Source organism: Tursiops truncatus, chromosome 5 (genome assembly GCF_011762595.2).
Source record: "Tursiops truncatus isolate mTurTru1 chromosome 5, mTurTru1.mat.Y, whole genome shotgun sequence".
Lineage (NCBI taxonomy): Eukaryota > Metazoa > Chordata > Mammalia > Artiodactyla > Delphinidae > Tursiops > Tursiops truncatus.
In genome coordinates this window covers 24737277-24749497 of record NC_047038.1, presented here as the reverse complement: position 1 = coordinate 24749497, position 12221 = coordinate 24737277, and the positions used below count along the sequence as shown (strand labels likewise).

The 12221-nt window shown below is 33.7% G+C and overlaps 1 long non-coding RNA gene across 1 annotated transcript in view; it reads left to right on the top strand.

The window, feature by feature from the left end:
- The window catches only part of LOC141278753 (uncharacterized), a 605630-nt gene that overhangs the window by 4651 nt on the left and 588758 nt on the right, over window positions 1-12221 (top strand). The window contains exon 2 of the long non-coding RNA XR_012331899.1: window positions 256-318. This is a non-coding gene — a long non-coding RNA (uncharacterized lncRNA). The remainder of the gene's footprint in view (window positions 1-255; window positions 319-12221) is intronic.

The following is a 12221-nucleotide window of genomic DNA, read 5'->3' as shown; positions in this document are numbered from 1 at the left end:
TGTAGAAAACTTGTGGTGGAGTATTTTGATACATCTTTACTTTAGAGAAGTATTTGTCTCCGGTATCTCACAGGAGCCTAGGAGTGATGGCAACCTGATAGGCCTCCAGGTGCTTTTAATTTTCCCTGGCTTAATTGGGACAAATGCAGTGCAGCTTCCCAGCCCAGCCTGGCAGTGTACACTTTGTTGTCTCAGAAAACTTCCATTCTTACTGAGTTTTGTAGATCTCAGATTTCCTTTCCATTTTTATTTTAGGGTCTATGGGTGATTGAAACAGACATAGAACCAAATCCAGCCCTCAAGAATCTTCCAAGGTCTGTAAGTGAAATTTATATTATAAGCTTTATGTGAGTGTGTTTTAAGCAAATGTGGTGTTACATGAGAGGCAATAAAGTATTGTGAACATTGTGGAAGAACATCCTTGAGATTTAAAAAATTCTAAATGTCCAGTTTAGTCAACATTTTCTAATTTAACTTCATGAGTATTCAGGAGTGATGTACATACCAATCTTATTTAAAAGAGGAAAGTAAAATGAGAAAATATATAATACCAAGGGAACTTAATCATTATTGTAAAATATTGCATCTTCTGTTCAACATAAAATTGCCACTACGTAATACATGTGTGGCAGAACATGAATACTTCCGTCATTTTAAATATGGTTAATGTGGAAACCTTAACTTTGTGTTTGCTTACTTTTTGTTGATTCCTTGGATGGGAGAAAAATAAACATTGGTCTTTCATCTTGCCTGTTGGCATATTGGAACTTGTGAGCCTTTTCTGTCTTTAAGAAAAGGGGACATCTTAAATTATCTTGACTCAAGGTATGGTGTGAAATAAAAGCAGGATTTCATTCTCCATGGTGAGAAGATAAAGAGGGTGTTGGAAGAAAAATATGGGAGCTAACCAGGGCCCACGCCTGGCAGCTGATTCAGGAGAAGTGAGTCAATAAAAGAGTGAGTAAACCAGGAAAATAATCAGAGAGCATGAGGAGTTGAATCCTCTTCCAAAGACCAATAAGACTGCATTTAAATGAGAGAACCCCATTTCCTCCAACTGGCATAAAAAAGGCCTTGTGACTCTCTGCATCAGTGTGCTACTCATTAGTCACCCACCATGTCACATCATTTACTGTGAACTCCATTTTATTATCTCATTTGAAGAGTTAGAACCCTGGTTAGATATGGGGGCATTTATGAGAAAATAAGTATTTTTAAAGTATTACTTGTTTTATGCTAATTAAGGGGAAAATTCAATAATGGAATTAGACAAGAATTGAGTATTGGTAAGAGCTCTTTTTTTTTTTTTTTTTTTTCTATCAGTACCTGTTCTATATTGGCAAGAACTGCATTTGTTCTGCCAATGAAAAAAACTAATCAGTCAATTTAAGAAAGAAACGGAAAACTTGGTTAGAGTAAAATTGAGGATTATAATCCAGGAACAGCCTCTTAGAAAGCTCTGAGAACTGTTTTTCTCATTAGAGATCAAAACACAGTTGCACAGGTTTTTGAGACAGAGGGCTGTACATTACATGATGAAGATAGTTTGCACAGCCCAGATCTGCAAGTACAAAGTGGTGGGTCATTGTGACCCCTTACGAGATCAAGAAGGAGTATTATCTTTTAAAAAGTTATCTTGTTGTTGCTAGGAGAATGTTGCTTTTTATGGTTGAGTAGGTATTTCTGCTGATAGGGAGGTTTGGCTGATGTATAATGCAGATATACAATGCACAGTCTGGGGGGGAAGGGAGGCTAAAGGGCAGAGAAAATTTGAAAATCCTTTTATGTTTAAATTTTTCATGTCTTGCTATAGAATGTGAATTTTTGCTTCACAGTTCCATATGGTAATTATGGGAGACATTTGCATGTGTTTCTTTTGATTCAGTAAGTTGATTCATATAAATAATATCTTGCATATAGTAAACACTCAATAAATTTTAGTGTTGTATTATTAGAGTCACATACCAAGTGGTCTCAAATTTTGGCTTGTATACTTATTTTTTCAGGAATAAATATAAATCTTTTATAGACCTATCTATCAAAGAAATATTGTACTGGACAGAGTTAAGCAGGCAAGGAAAGCTTTATTCAAGACTATTACAGTAGGGAAGAGAGAGTGGACTCAGCTCTGCTGAAACAAAAGCTGGGGTTTTTAAGAGCTGTGGTGAGCTAGTGAAAAAACACTGGGAGGTGTTAGGAGAGAGCTTGGTCAATATGATTAGGCCATTTGTGTTTGCTAATTGTCACTTTTTGAAGTTAGTGCCCTTATTGCCCAGTCTCTGTGGGATTACATTTCAAGGGGATGGTCTCCAGGTCCATGAGAAAGATATTCCCTGAATTGCAAAAACTGGCAAAGGCTGGGAGAAGATTTACACCTCAAAGGAACAGAAGAAATAATTTAAAAGTTTTCTAAAGCAAATGCTTTGAGAAAAGAGAGGTGAGGAAGTTACAGTTGGGAAGAAGACAGTCCAAAATTTACTAAAACTGAAACAGTAAGGCCGTCTGTCTGGGCAGCCCATATGTACAAAATGGCAGGGGACAAAAGCAGTTTCTTCTGAATTATCTTGAAAATAACGACTTGTCCTTATACTAACTGGGATTGAAATATAGAATACCTTTGTGAACATAACTGAATAATTTTAAAAGTTGAAAAATATCATTTACTCTAGATAAAAGCAAAGTAATACTAAAAAAAAGTTTGCCAAGTGAAAAGGTCTTTTGGAAATGTAAGCATATTGTTTATCTGGGCTTATTTTAAAACTACTCAAAAAGTAAAAAGCATAATTCTTTTATATCCCATTATTCTTATTATTGAGTAAGAAATGTTACTGATAAGAGAGATATGGTTCAGAAGCAGGGCAAAGTAAATAGAGGAAATATCAAAGTTAAAGCAAGGATTTCTGTGAACCCTGGTGAGCAGATAAATTATGCCTTTGTAGCATATTCTATATTCATCTAATGGGCAAAGCTTAATGTAATGGTTGCTTAATGTTTATCTAGATATAATGTTTATCTAGATAGAGCAATGTGAAGATACTGCAGTAATGAGCTATTTTAAAGATTTTTAGTGATAATCTAAGGAACTATGCTGATATCTTTTAATAGATTTAAAATGATTAAATGGAAAGTAACACCACATTAAAAGTGAGCTGGAAATCCATGAGGCATATCCTCAGAACAATCATTAAGCAAGGTTTTTTCAATAGCAGATGACTGAATGTCAAAGTAAAAGGCCAAACTATGCTAGAATTTAAAATTAAATTTACAGCTTTCACTGGAAAACATATATATTGATGTCAGGAAGTTAAAAACAATTCCAAGTGTAATCAGAAAGGTCTGCAAATGAATCATTTAGTAGAGGGATCATTGTCTAAATAATAATGGCTTAACATATGATAAATATTATGTACTTGTGCTTTTTCTTAGGTGAAAGAGATCGAAAAATAATTTTAAATATATAAAAATAATATAGTAACATCAAATATTTTCAATTTTAATCTTTTATATTTGTTACTATATTTAATGCACATTTGAGTGAAATTAGATTTTTTTTTTTAAGATGGTATTTTTTTTTGCGGGCCTCTCACTGTTGTGTCCTCTCCCATTGCGGAGCACAGGCTCAGCAGCCATGACTCACGGGCCTAGCCGTTCCGCGGCATGTGGGATCTTCCCGGCCGGGGGCACGAACCCGTGACCCCTGCCTCGGCAGGCGGACTCTTAACCACTGCGCCAGCAGGGAAGCCCAGATTTTTCATTTTGTAATATTACACCTAAAACTGGAATAAATCTATTGTCTATAATAAATCAGTAACAAATATCAAATAATAATAAATCAAAATGTATCTCATGCCTGGGTTGGAATAGAGAGTCTGTTTAGTATTCCTCATGAAATCATTTTGCACGCCAATAAAGCACTTGATATCGCCCCCTGAAATATTCCCCAAATCCCATTTTGTAACCAGTATTATTAAAGATGGTATTATATATAAACCCACCAGCTGGAATAAGAATGTGTCACAGATATTTTCTGAGCAATTAATTACAGCCGTGTTTGTTTTAAGACAAATTTATTTTTCTAAAGTAACTTTTAAGTAAGTAGAAATAATTGGGAATAAAATTAATATCTCCACTAATGGATTCTCATGTGGAAAATTCTTCATATGGAATATGAGAACACTTAGCAGAGATTACATGATAGGTAAGTTAAAGCTGGTCTCCCTCTGGTACAAAAAGAATATAGTTTTTAAAAGGAAGACTCAAACACCTTATCATTATGATAAATATAGTCTTGACCATCACTGTGCAAATGATATGTTTAAAAAGGACAATTACTCTTTTCTGGTCTATTTCAAAACTACCACTTTGAGGGCTAGAAGGATTACATTTGAGCACTATTCTTCATCCTTCTCATATTCTTCCTCCATGAGCATGCATAATAACTATACTTCTTCAATCTTTTGAAAATATTCATTGCCATGCATGTATTTCATATGCAGAACAATATAACCTCAATTGATCAGTTATTTTTGACATAGATATTATACTCTATGCTTGATGAAAAGAAATAGAGAGTTGAAAATTTTATCCAGTTAACATTATTTCTGAAAGTAACTATTCCTGAGTGATTATGACTCTTCAAAGGTGTTAAAGAACAGTAAAATGAACAATTTTAAACAAAAACAGTTCATACACTGGGAATAATAATCCTCACTGGAAAGAAGGAAGGAGTAATTTTCATAGTGAGTTATCTGACAAATCAAAACACTATTCTTAGTATTTAATAGGTTTCTTTCACAAAATATTTTTCATTATAGAACATATTTTACATTAGACTGTGTATATTCCAATAGAATACTGAGTCTGTCTTAATGGATAATATAGTTATTAAAATATTGAGGTAAAATATTGTTATGAAAATTAATCATCATAGTAATGTCAACTACTTACACAGTGCTTTAATTATTTTAAAATAATACATATACATGTTATTTAAATTTAATTTCAAAATAGCCACTGGAAAATTACATATACAAATATACACAGGAATAAAATTTTACATACATGTATAATTACTTTCACGTCATAGATATTGTTTGGTTTTGGCAAGTGTAGTGTCTTTCTCCTATTCTTTGGTTCAGCTGACTAAATTCCCTTTTCTCTCCTCCCTAGTAATTTTTTTAATTAAACAGTTTATTTTTAAGATATGATTGACATGTAACATTGCATAAGTTTAAGGTATACAACACAATGATTTGGACATTTGTGTTGCAATATAACTGCCACTGTAGCATTAGCTAACACTTCTATCATATAACATAATTATCATCTCTTCTAGTGATGGGACCATTTGAGATCTAGTCTCCTAGCAAGTTTAATGTTTATAATAGAGTTTTGTTGTCTGTAGTAACTGTATTGTGTGTTAGATCTCTAGGACTGATTTACCTGGTAGTTGCTACTCTGTACCCTTAAACATCTCTTCCATTCCCCCACTTACCCAGGCCCTGATAATCACCATTTCACTCAATGTTTTTCAAGTTCATCTCTTAAAATATTCCATATATAAGAGATCATACAGTATTTGTCTTTCTCTGACTTATCTCACTTAGGCCAATGCCATCAGTGTCCATTTGTTGTCACAAATAGCAGAATCTCCGTTTTTCTCACGGCTGAATAGTATTTCATTATATAAAATCACATCATCTTTATCCATTCATCCATTGATGAACACAGGTTGTTTACTTATCTTGGCTACTGTGAATAATACTACAATAAACATGAGATGTATATATCTTTTCAATAACCTGTGTTTATTTCCTTTAGATATATTATACCCAGAAGGGGAGGTTGTTGAATCATATAGTAGTTCTATTTTAAATTTTTTTGAGGAACTTCACTTCTCCATAGTGGCTGAACCAGTTTACAATCTTAAGAACAGTGCAAAAGGGTACCCTTTTCTTCACTACCTTGCCAACACTTGCTATGTCTTGTCTTCTTGATGATAACCACTCTTACAGGTATAAAGTGATATCTCATTGTGGTTTTAATCTTTACTTCCCTGATGATTAGTGATGTTGAGTATCTTCTTATGTACCCACTGGCCATCTGTATATCTTCCTTAGAAAAATGTCTATTTAGTTCCTCTGCCAATTTTTTAATGGGGTTGTTTGTTTTTGTTGTTACTGAGTTGCATGGTTTTTTTTTTGTAAAGCTAAGTTTATTTAATTTTAAGAATATTTATTTATTTTGAACGTATGTCCTTCCTACTTTTTTTGGGTTCTTAAAAGTCTTATTTAAAGAAGAGTGGTAGTAGTTGTTGCTTATTGTTTTTTAATATCTTTATTTGGAAAAATAAAACATTGTTATTCCCTGATCATACCCTCCATTTCCTCCCATATTTACTTAAAATTTTTACTTATTTGTGAAATCTGAAAATCTGAGAACCAACACACCATACCATAGATAGTATAAAGCAAAAATATCAAAAAACTGGCACAGTTATGATAGGTATTAATTTTGATTTTAAAACTATTTTAACATCTGAAAATGGGTTTATTACCATGTAGTTACTCTGAAACTAAGCAGTAATTGGTGAGATACTTTGTATAATATAATCTGTAGAAAGTAAGAACACTTAGCTAAAGATATTCTGAAAATAGTTTAAGTTTATTGCATTAGGAAGTATTTGTGAATTTGTACAAATAGACTATGTTTATAGAGTCAGTTCTTTCTAAGTCATCCTGAACGTCTGTTCATTAGAGTTTTCCTATAAACCTTTATCCTACAAATGTCTTTGTGACTGGTGGTCTATTTGATGTTACCTTTTGGGAGACATTGTTTTTGTAAAATTTTAATTATTCTGTATATATTTGTAGCTTGCTTTGCTCATTTAGCATTATAATCATTTTTCTTTGCTATAAAGTGACCTTTGTAGACTTTATTTTATTAGAGTATACTTGATTTACAATGTTGTTAGTTTCAGGTGTACAGCAAAGTGATTCAGTTATACATATACACATATTCATTCTTTTTTAGAGAACTCTTATCTGAAGCCTGGGGAAAAACAAAACGGGCTATTTCATGTCACATGGGATAGGAACAGACTTTGTTGAAAGGCCCTTGTGACTAATATCTGCCTTTTGCTTATTTGCACTTTCAACTTTTAAACTTTCAAAAAGATCACATTAATTCAGTTGGGTTCTGGAAAGGATATAGTAGTTAGCCTCCTGATCTTTGTGTTCTTTGGGTGTTGTTGGTGATTTTTTAAAAATTATTTTTATTTACTAGATAAGAGGAAGAATCCATGACATGCCCATCTTTATAGGAAATCCTACTTTCCCTTTCCTATATACTCCCTGCCAGATCTGTTGACCTAAAAATTAATAGAAATTGTCCATGGCTCCAATTCCAGAGCTGAGGAAAAGAAAAAAAAAAAATCATTTGACCATTCAATTCCAGAGTCATTGTACTCTGTGGCTTCATGGATAATTTAATGGAAAATTGAGATAAGTTCCATTTGGTACAGTCATACAGTTACCATTTTAAACCTGATGATAGTAATTTTGAGTATTATTGCATAGGGCAGGATAAAAGTAGTAACTAACCATTGAAATAGTATTGAGTACTATGTAGTTCTTAAAAACTAAGCCATGTATTTTGGACCTTGAAATACAAAAGTCATGAAGCCACAAATATCTTATTAGATAACCAAAGGCAAATCCATTTAAAGTGCAAAGCTTGCATTTTATCCAGGCACTTTCTTAAATAATTGAGGTGAAACATCAAAATAACCTTGAAGTAAGATTCAATGCCTATATAAAAGTAACTGAATCTGAAAGTTAAAAAGTTAAGAATACATCTAGCAAATTTTAAAGATTAAATATTATAGGCTAAAGATTTTTTAAAGATACTTTAAAGATGAAAAATATATGTATATTTTAAAAGTAATGTAAGTATATACGTCATTTCACTGACAACTAGTGTTGTCAATTTACCAAGTATTTGAATATTTAAAATTATATAAAACCAGTTAAAATGTATATGATAGAATAATATAGGACTATTTCAGACAATGTATATAAGATTATACTTAAAGCTTTAAAGAAATAGTTTTTTTAATCTCCACAGCATTACCATGTTCAACAACTCTGATTCTTCATGTGGTTAAAAAAAAATTGACAAGCCATTAAAATAAAACAAAATCTCAATCAATTGAAAATATGACCTCATATCATATACTAGAATAATGCATGGAATATTGTAAAGAGTCATACTTTCAAGCCAATTTGGGGGGAAATATTTGGCAACCACCTATTTGTATCATAAATTTACTAACCAAAACTTAATTGAAATAAAATTCACAAAATTCACCAGTTTAAAGTGTGTACTTAGTGACCTAGTATATTCAAGATGTTGTGTAATCATTGTTACCCCTGTTTAGTTTTAAAACATTTTCATCAGCTCCAAAGATATTAAAACAATCAGTCCCCATTCTCCCCTCCACACAACCCCTAGCAACCACTTGTTTGATGTCTGACTCTATGAATTTACCTATCATGGATATTTTATATAAATGGAATCATAAATATGTGGCCTTCGGTGTCTGGATGTTCTCACTTAGCATGTTTTCAAGATTTGTCTTCTTTGTAGTATGTATCACTACTTCACTTCTTTTTTTGGCTGAATAATATTTTATTGTATGTATATACCACATTTTGTTTATCCATCAGTTTGTTGATGGACCTATGGATTGTTTCTACTTTTTGGATATTGGGGATAGTGCTATTATGGACATACATATACAAGTAAATATTTGAGAACCTGTTTTCAATTCTTTGGGGCATGTACATGAAGTGGAATTGCTGAGTCGTATGGTAGGTTGTGTTTAACTTTTTGAGGAACTACTAAAATTTCCACAACAGCTCTGTACCATTTCACATTCCAATTGGTGATATACAAAAGATTCCAATTTGTCTACATCTTCCCCAATTCTTCTAATTTATTTATTTTAAAATTATAGCCATACTGGGAGGTGTGAACTAATATCTCATTGTGGTTTTGATTTGTAGTTTCCTAATGATTAATGATTTTAAACATCCTTTCATGAGCTTTAACTAAGAATTTTTAGGATCAGCTTTTTCACTATGACACTGCTAGTTTTTTTCATGGTGATGGAGCATTATGTCTGTTCAAGAAATTTCCAGAATCTTCACGAAAACTTATTTTAGAAATATATAATTTAAATGCCTATTAAAATCACCTTAGTAAAATTTAATGACAATAACCTAAAAGGATATTTGTCAAAACTATTTCAAAATGTGTATAAATGGATAACTAAGAACCTGCTGTATAAAAAATAAATAAAATAAAATTCAAAAATTAGAAAAAAACTTTCAAAATGTTAGATCAACAATAAAGTTTGATCATTTTGAGTATCTTTGAAAAAATATCTCGTCAGGTCTTTTTTAAATAATATTAAGTGTGTGTGTTTGTGGTGGTGGTTGTTTGCTTATTGAGTTGTATAAGTTCCTTTACATATTTTGAATATTAACCCCTTATATGCTTTGTGAATACTTTCTCCCATTCCATATGTTACCTTTTCATTTTGTAGATTATATCTCTTATTGTGCAGAAGTTTTTAGTTTGATATAGTCCCAATTGTTTTTTGTTTCTGTTGCTTGTGTTTTTGTTGTCATATATAAAAATTGTGGCCAAGACCAATGTAAAGGAGTTGTTTTATTCTAGGACTTTTATGGCTTTAGGTCTTACATTGAATTATGTCTCAATGTAGTCCTTTTTAGGTTCAATCTAGTTGGCTTTCTTTGGGCTTCATGAATCTGGATGTCAATTTTTTTCCTGAAGATTGGGAGATTTTCAACCATTACTGCTTTAAGTAGACTCTCTGTCCCTATCTCTCCCTCTTTTCTTTCTGGGATTCCCATAATGTGTATATTGTTTCATTAGTGGGGTCCCATAAATCCTGTAGGGTGTTTTAACTCTTCATTTCTTTTCCTAGTTGCTCCTGTGACTGGATAATTTCAAATAAATTGTCTTTTAGTTCATTGATTCTTTCTTTTGCTTAGTCAGGACCACTGTTGAAGCTCCCTATTGATTCTTTAGTTTAGTCATATTCTTCAGCTCTATAATTTTTATTTTGATGGCTTCTATTTCTTTTTTTAACTTCTCATTTTGTTCATGCATTGTTTTATTTTGTGTCTCTGTTATTGTAGTTCACTGAGCTCCTTTAATAAGATCATTATGAATATTTTGTCAGAAAGTTCATAAATCTCCATTTCTGCAGGATGAGTTATTGGAGCTTTATTAGTTTCCTTTGGTGTCATATTTTTGATTCTTTGTGAACCCTGATTCTTTACATTGATACTGCATATTTGTTTAAGCAGTGTTGTTACCGAACTCAGGTTCAGCTGCTCATCACTCAAGAATCCAATACTGAGAGACAAGTGTTGGGTAAAAGGAAAGATAGCTTTATTGAGGAAGCTGGCAATCCTGGGAAGAAGATGGGCTCATGTCCCAAAGGACCAACTCCCTACTGCTGATCAGGGGGCAAGAGCTTTTAAAGCAGAGTGTCAGGGGTTTATAGCTGGAGGGAGGGTTCTATGCGCAGAACAGCACAGTCAGCTCTGATAATCATCCTGAAATTGGTCATGCGGTGGTCTGATCAGTGTCATCTTGATTGTTTTAGGTAAAGTTAATCTTCAACTCCAGAGCTGGTTTGTTCCCATTTCCTTGAGGCCAGTTCTTAGAGTTGTGCAAGATGTACCAGCTTATGTCATGGCTATAGTCTGGTCATCATGTAGTTAACTTTTTCTACCTACTGGGGATTTCAGTATCTGTAAAACATCTCAAAGGATATGTATGGCTCAGAATATTATCCATAGCCCATGAGGAGGAACTAAAGATCCATGACTTTGTTTACTGGCTAAACTATTATTATTTTGTCTTGTTTGTTTTTGCATTTTCTTGTTTCTCTGATTAAATTTATTCTTTGAAAGTTTTTCTACAGACAAGAGGCAGGCGAAGGACATGGGTGGGGGGTGGGGCATCTGTCCTAGGAAGGCCCCATAGGATCCTGCTCTGTTACAGTGTCATCTTCCAGACTTTACAAGTTCACTCTGGTAGGGAAAGACTCACCAGCCAGCTCACCTTGAGGTACTTCACAGGTTAGCCGGTAGTAGCCATGAGCAGGCACTGCTTTGCTCGCTGACCAGATGGTACCACTGGCTGAACTTCATGTTCAGGGAGGGCCACAGGCAGGGCTTTGCCAGTGTGCTGGGCCTCAGGCCTTGCTCTGCAGTCAGGTTGGGCCACAGGCTATACCTGAAGTTGGGCAAGACTCTAGGTTAGGCTTCATAATCAGTTAGGCAGTTGGCTATGCTCCACTATTCAGCAAGGTTACTTGCTGGGATCTCTGGAAGGGGCCTGCAGCTGTATACCATAGTTGGGTGGGGCTAGATACTATACTCCATGGTCAGGTTGGATTGCTATCTGGGCTTTCTGCCTAGGCAGGCCACAGGCTGTGTTCAGCAATTGGGCAGGGCTGTAGGCTAAGCTCCACTGGGTCTTATTTTTGGACTGGGCCAGGTTGGCTGATCTCTGTGATGAGGCAGTAGCTCAGCAGGGTCTGGATGGTCTAAAATAGCCTCACCTTTATACCTGGGGTCGCATCTTTGACAGTTGGGATTGCTGAGACCTATCTATGCAGATTTTATCATCCTCAAACAAGACATCCCTGGTTTATTCACATGGTGATGGAAGGGTGTAGAGTAGAAAAAAAAGAGCAAGCCCCTAAGCATAAGCAGCTGTCATATCTCTGCTAGCATCATAATTGCTAATGATCATGAGACAAAACAAGACACAAGACCAAGACCAAATTCAAGAGGTGAAAAATGGATTTTGTCTCTTCATGGGATAAATTGCAAAATATTGTATATATTTTTTCAATCTGCCACAAGGAATTTTAAAAATTTACTCACAAAGAATAAATCTAAGTAGGTTATAAATGCAATTATATTTTTATATGCATTTGAATGTATTTGGACAAATGGTAGAAGAATAGATATGGCGTATTCTGTGACTTTAATCACTTTATATATTTTCATATACAGTAACTCAGCGTGATGCTTTTATTAGGGGAATTGTTGGCTGTATGTAAAGAACATTCAAATTTCTGTTAAATAATAATTACTGTGTCTAATAGTACAGAG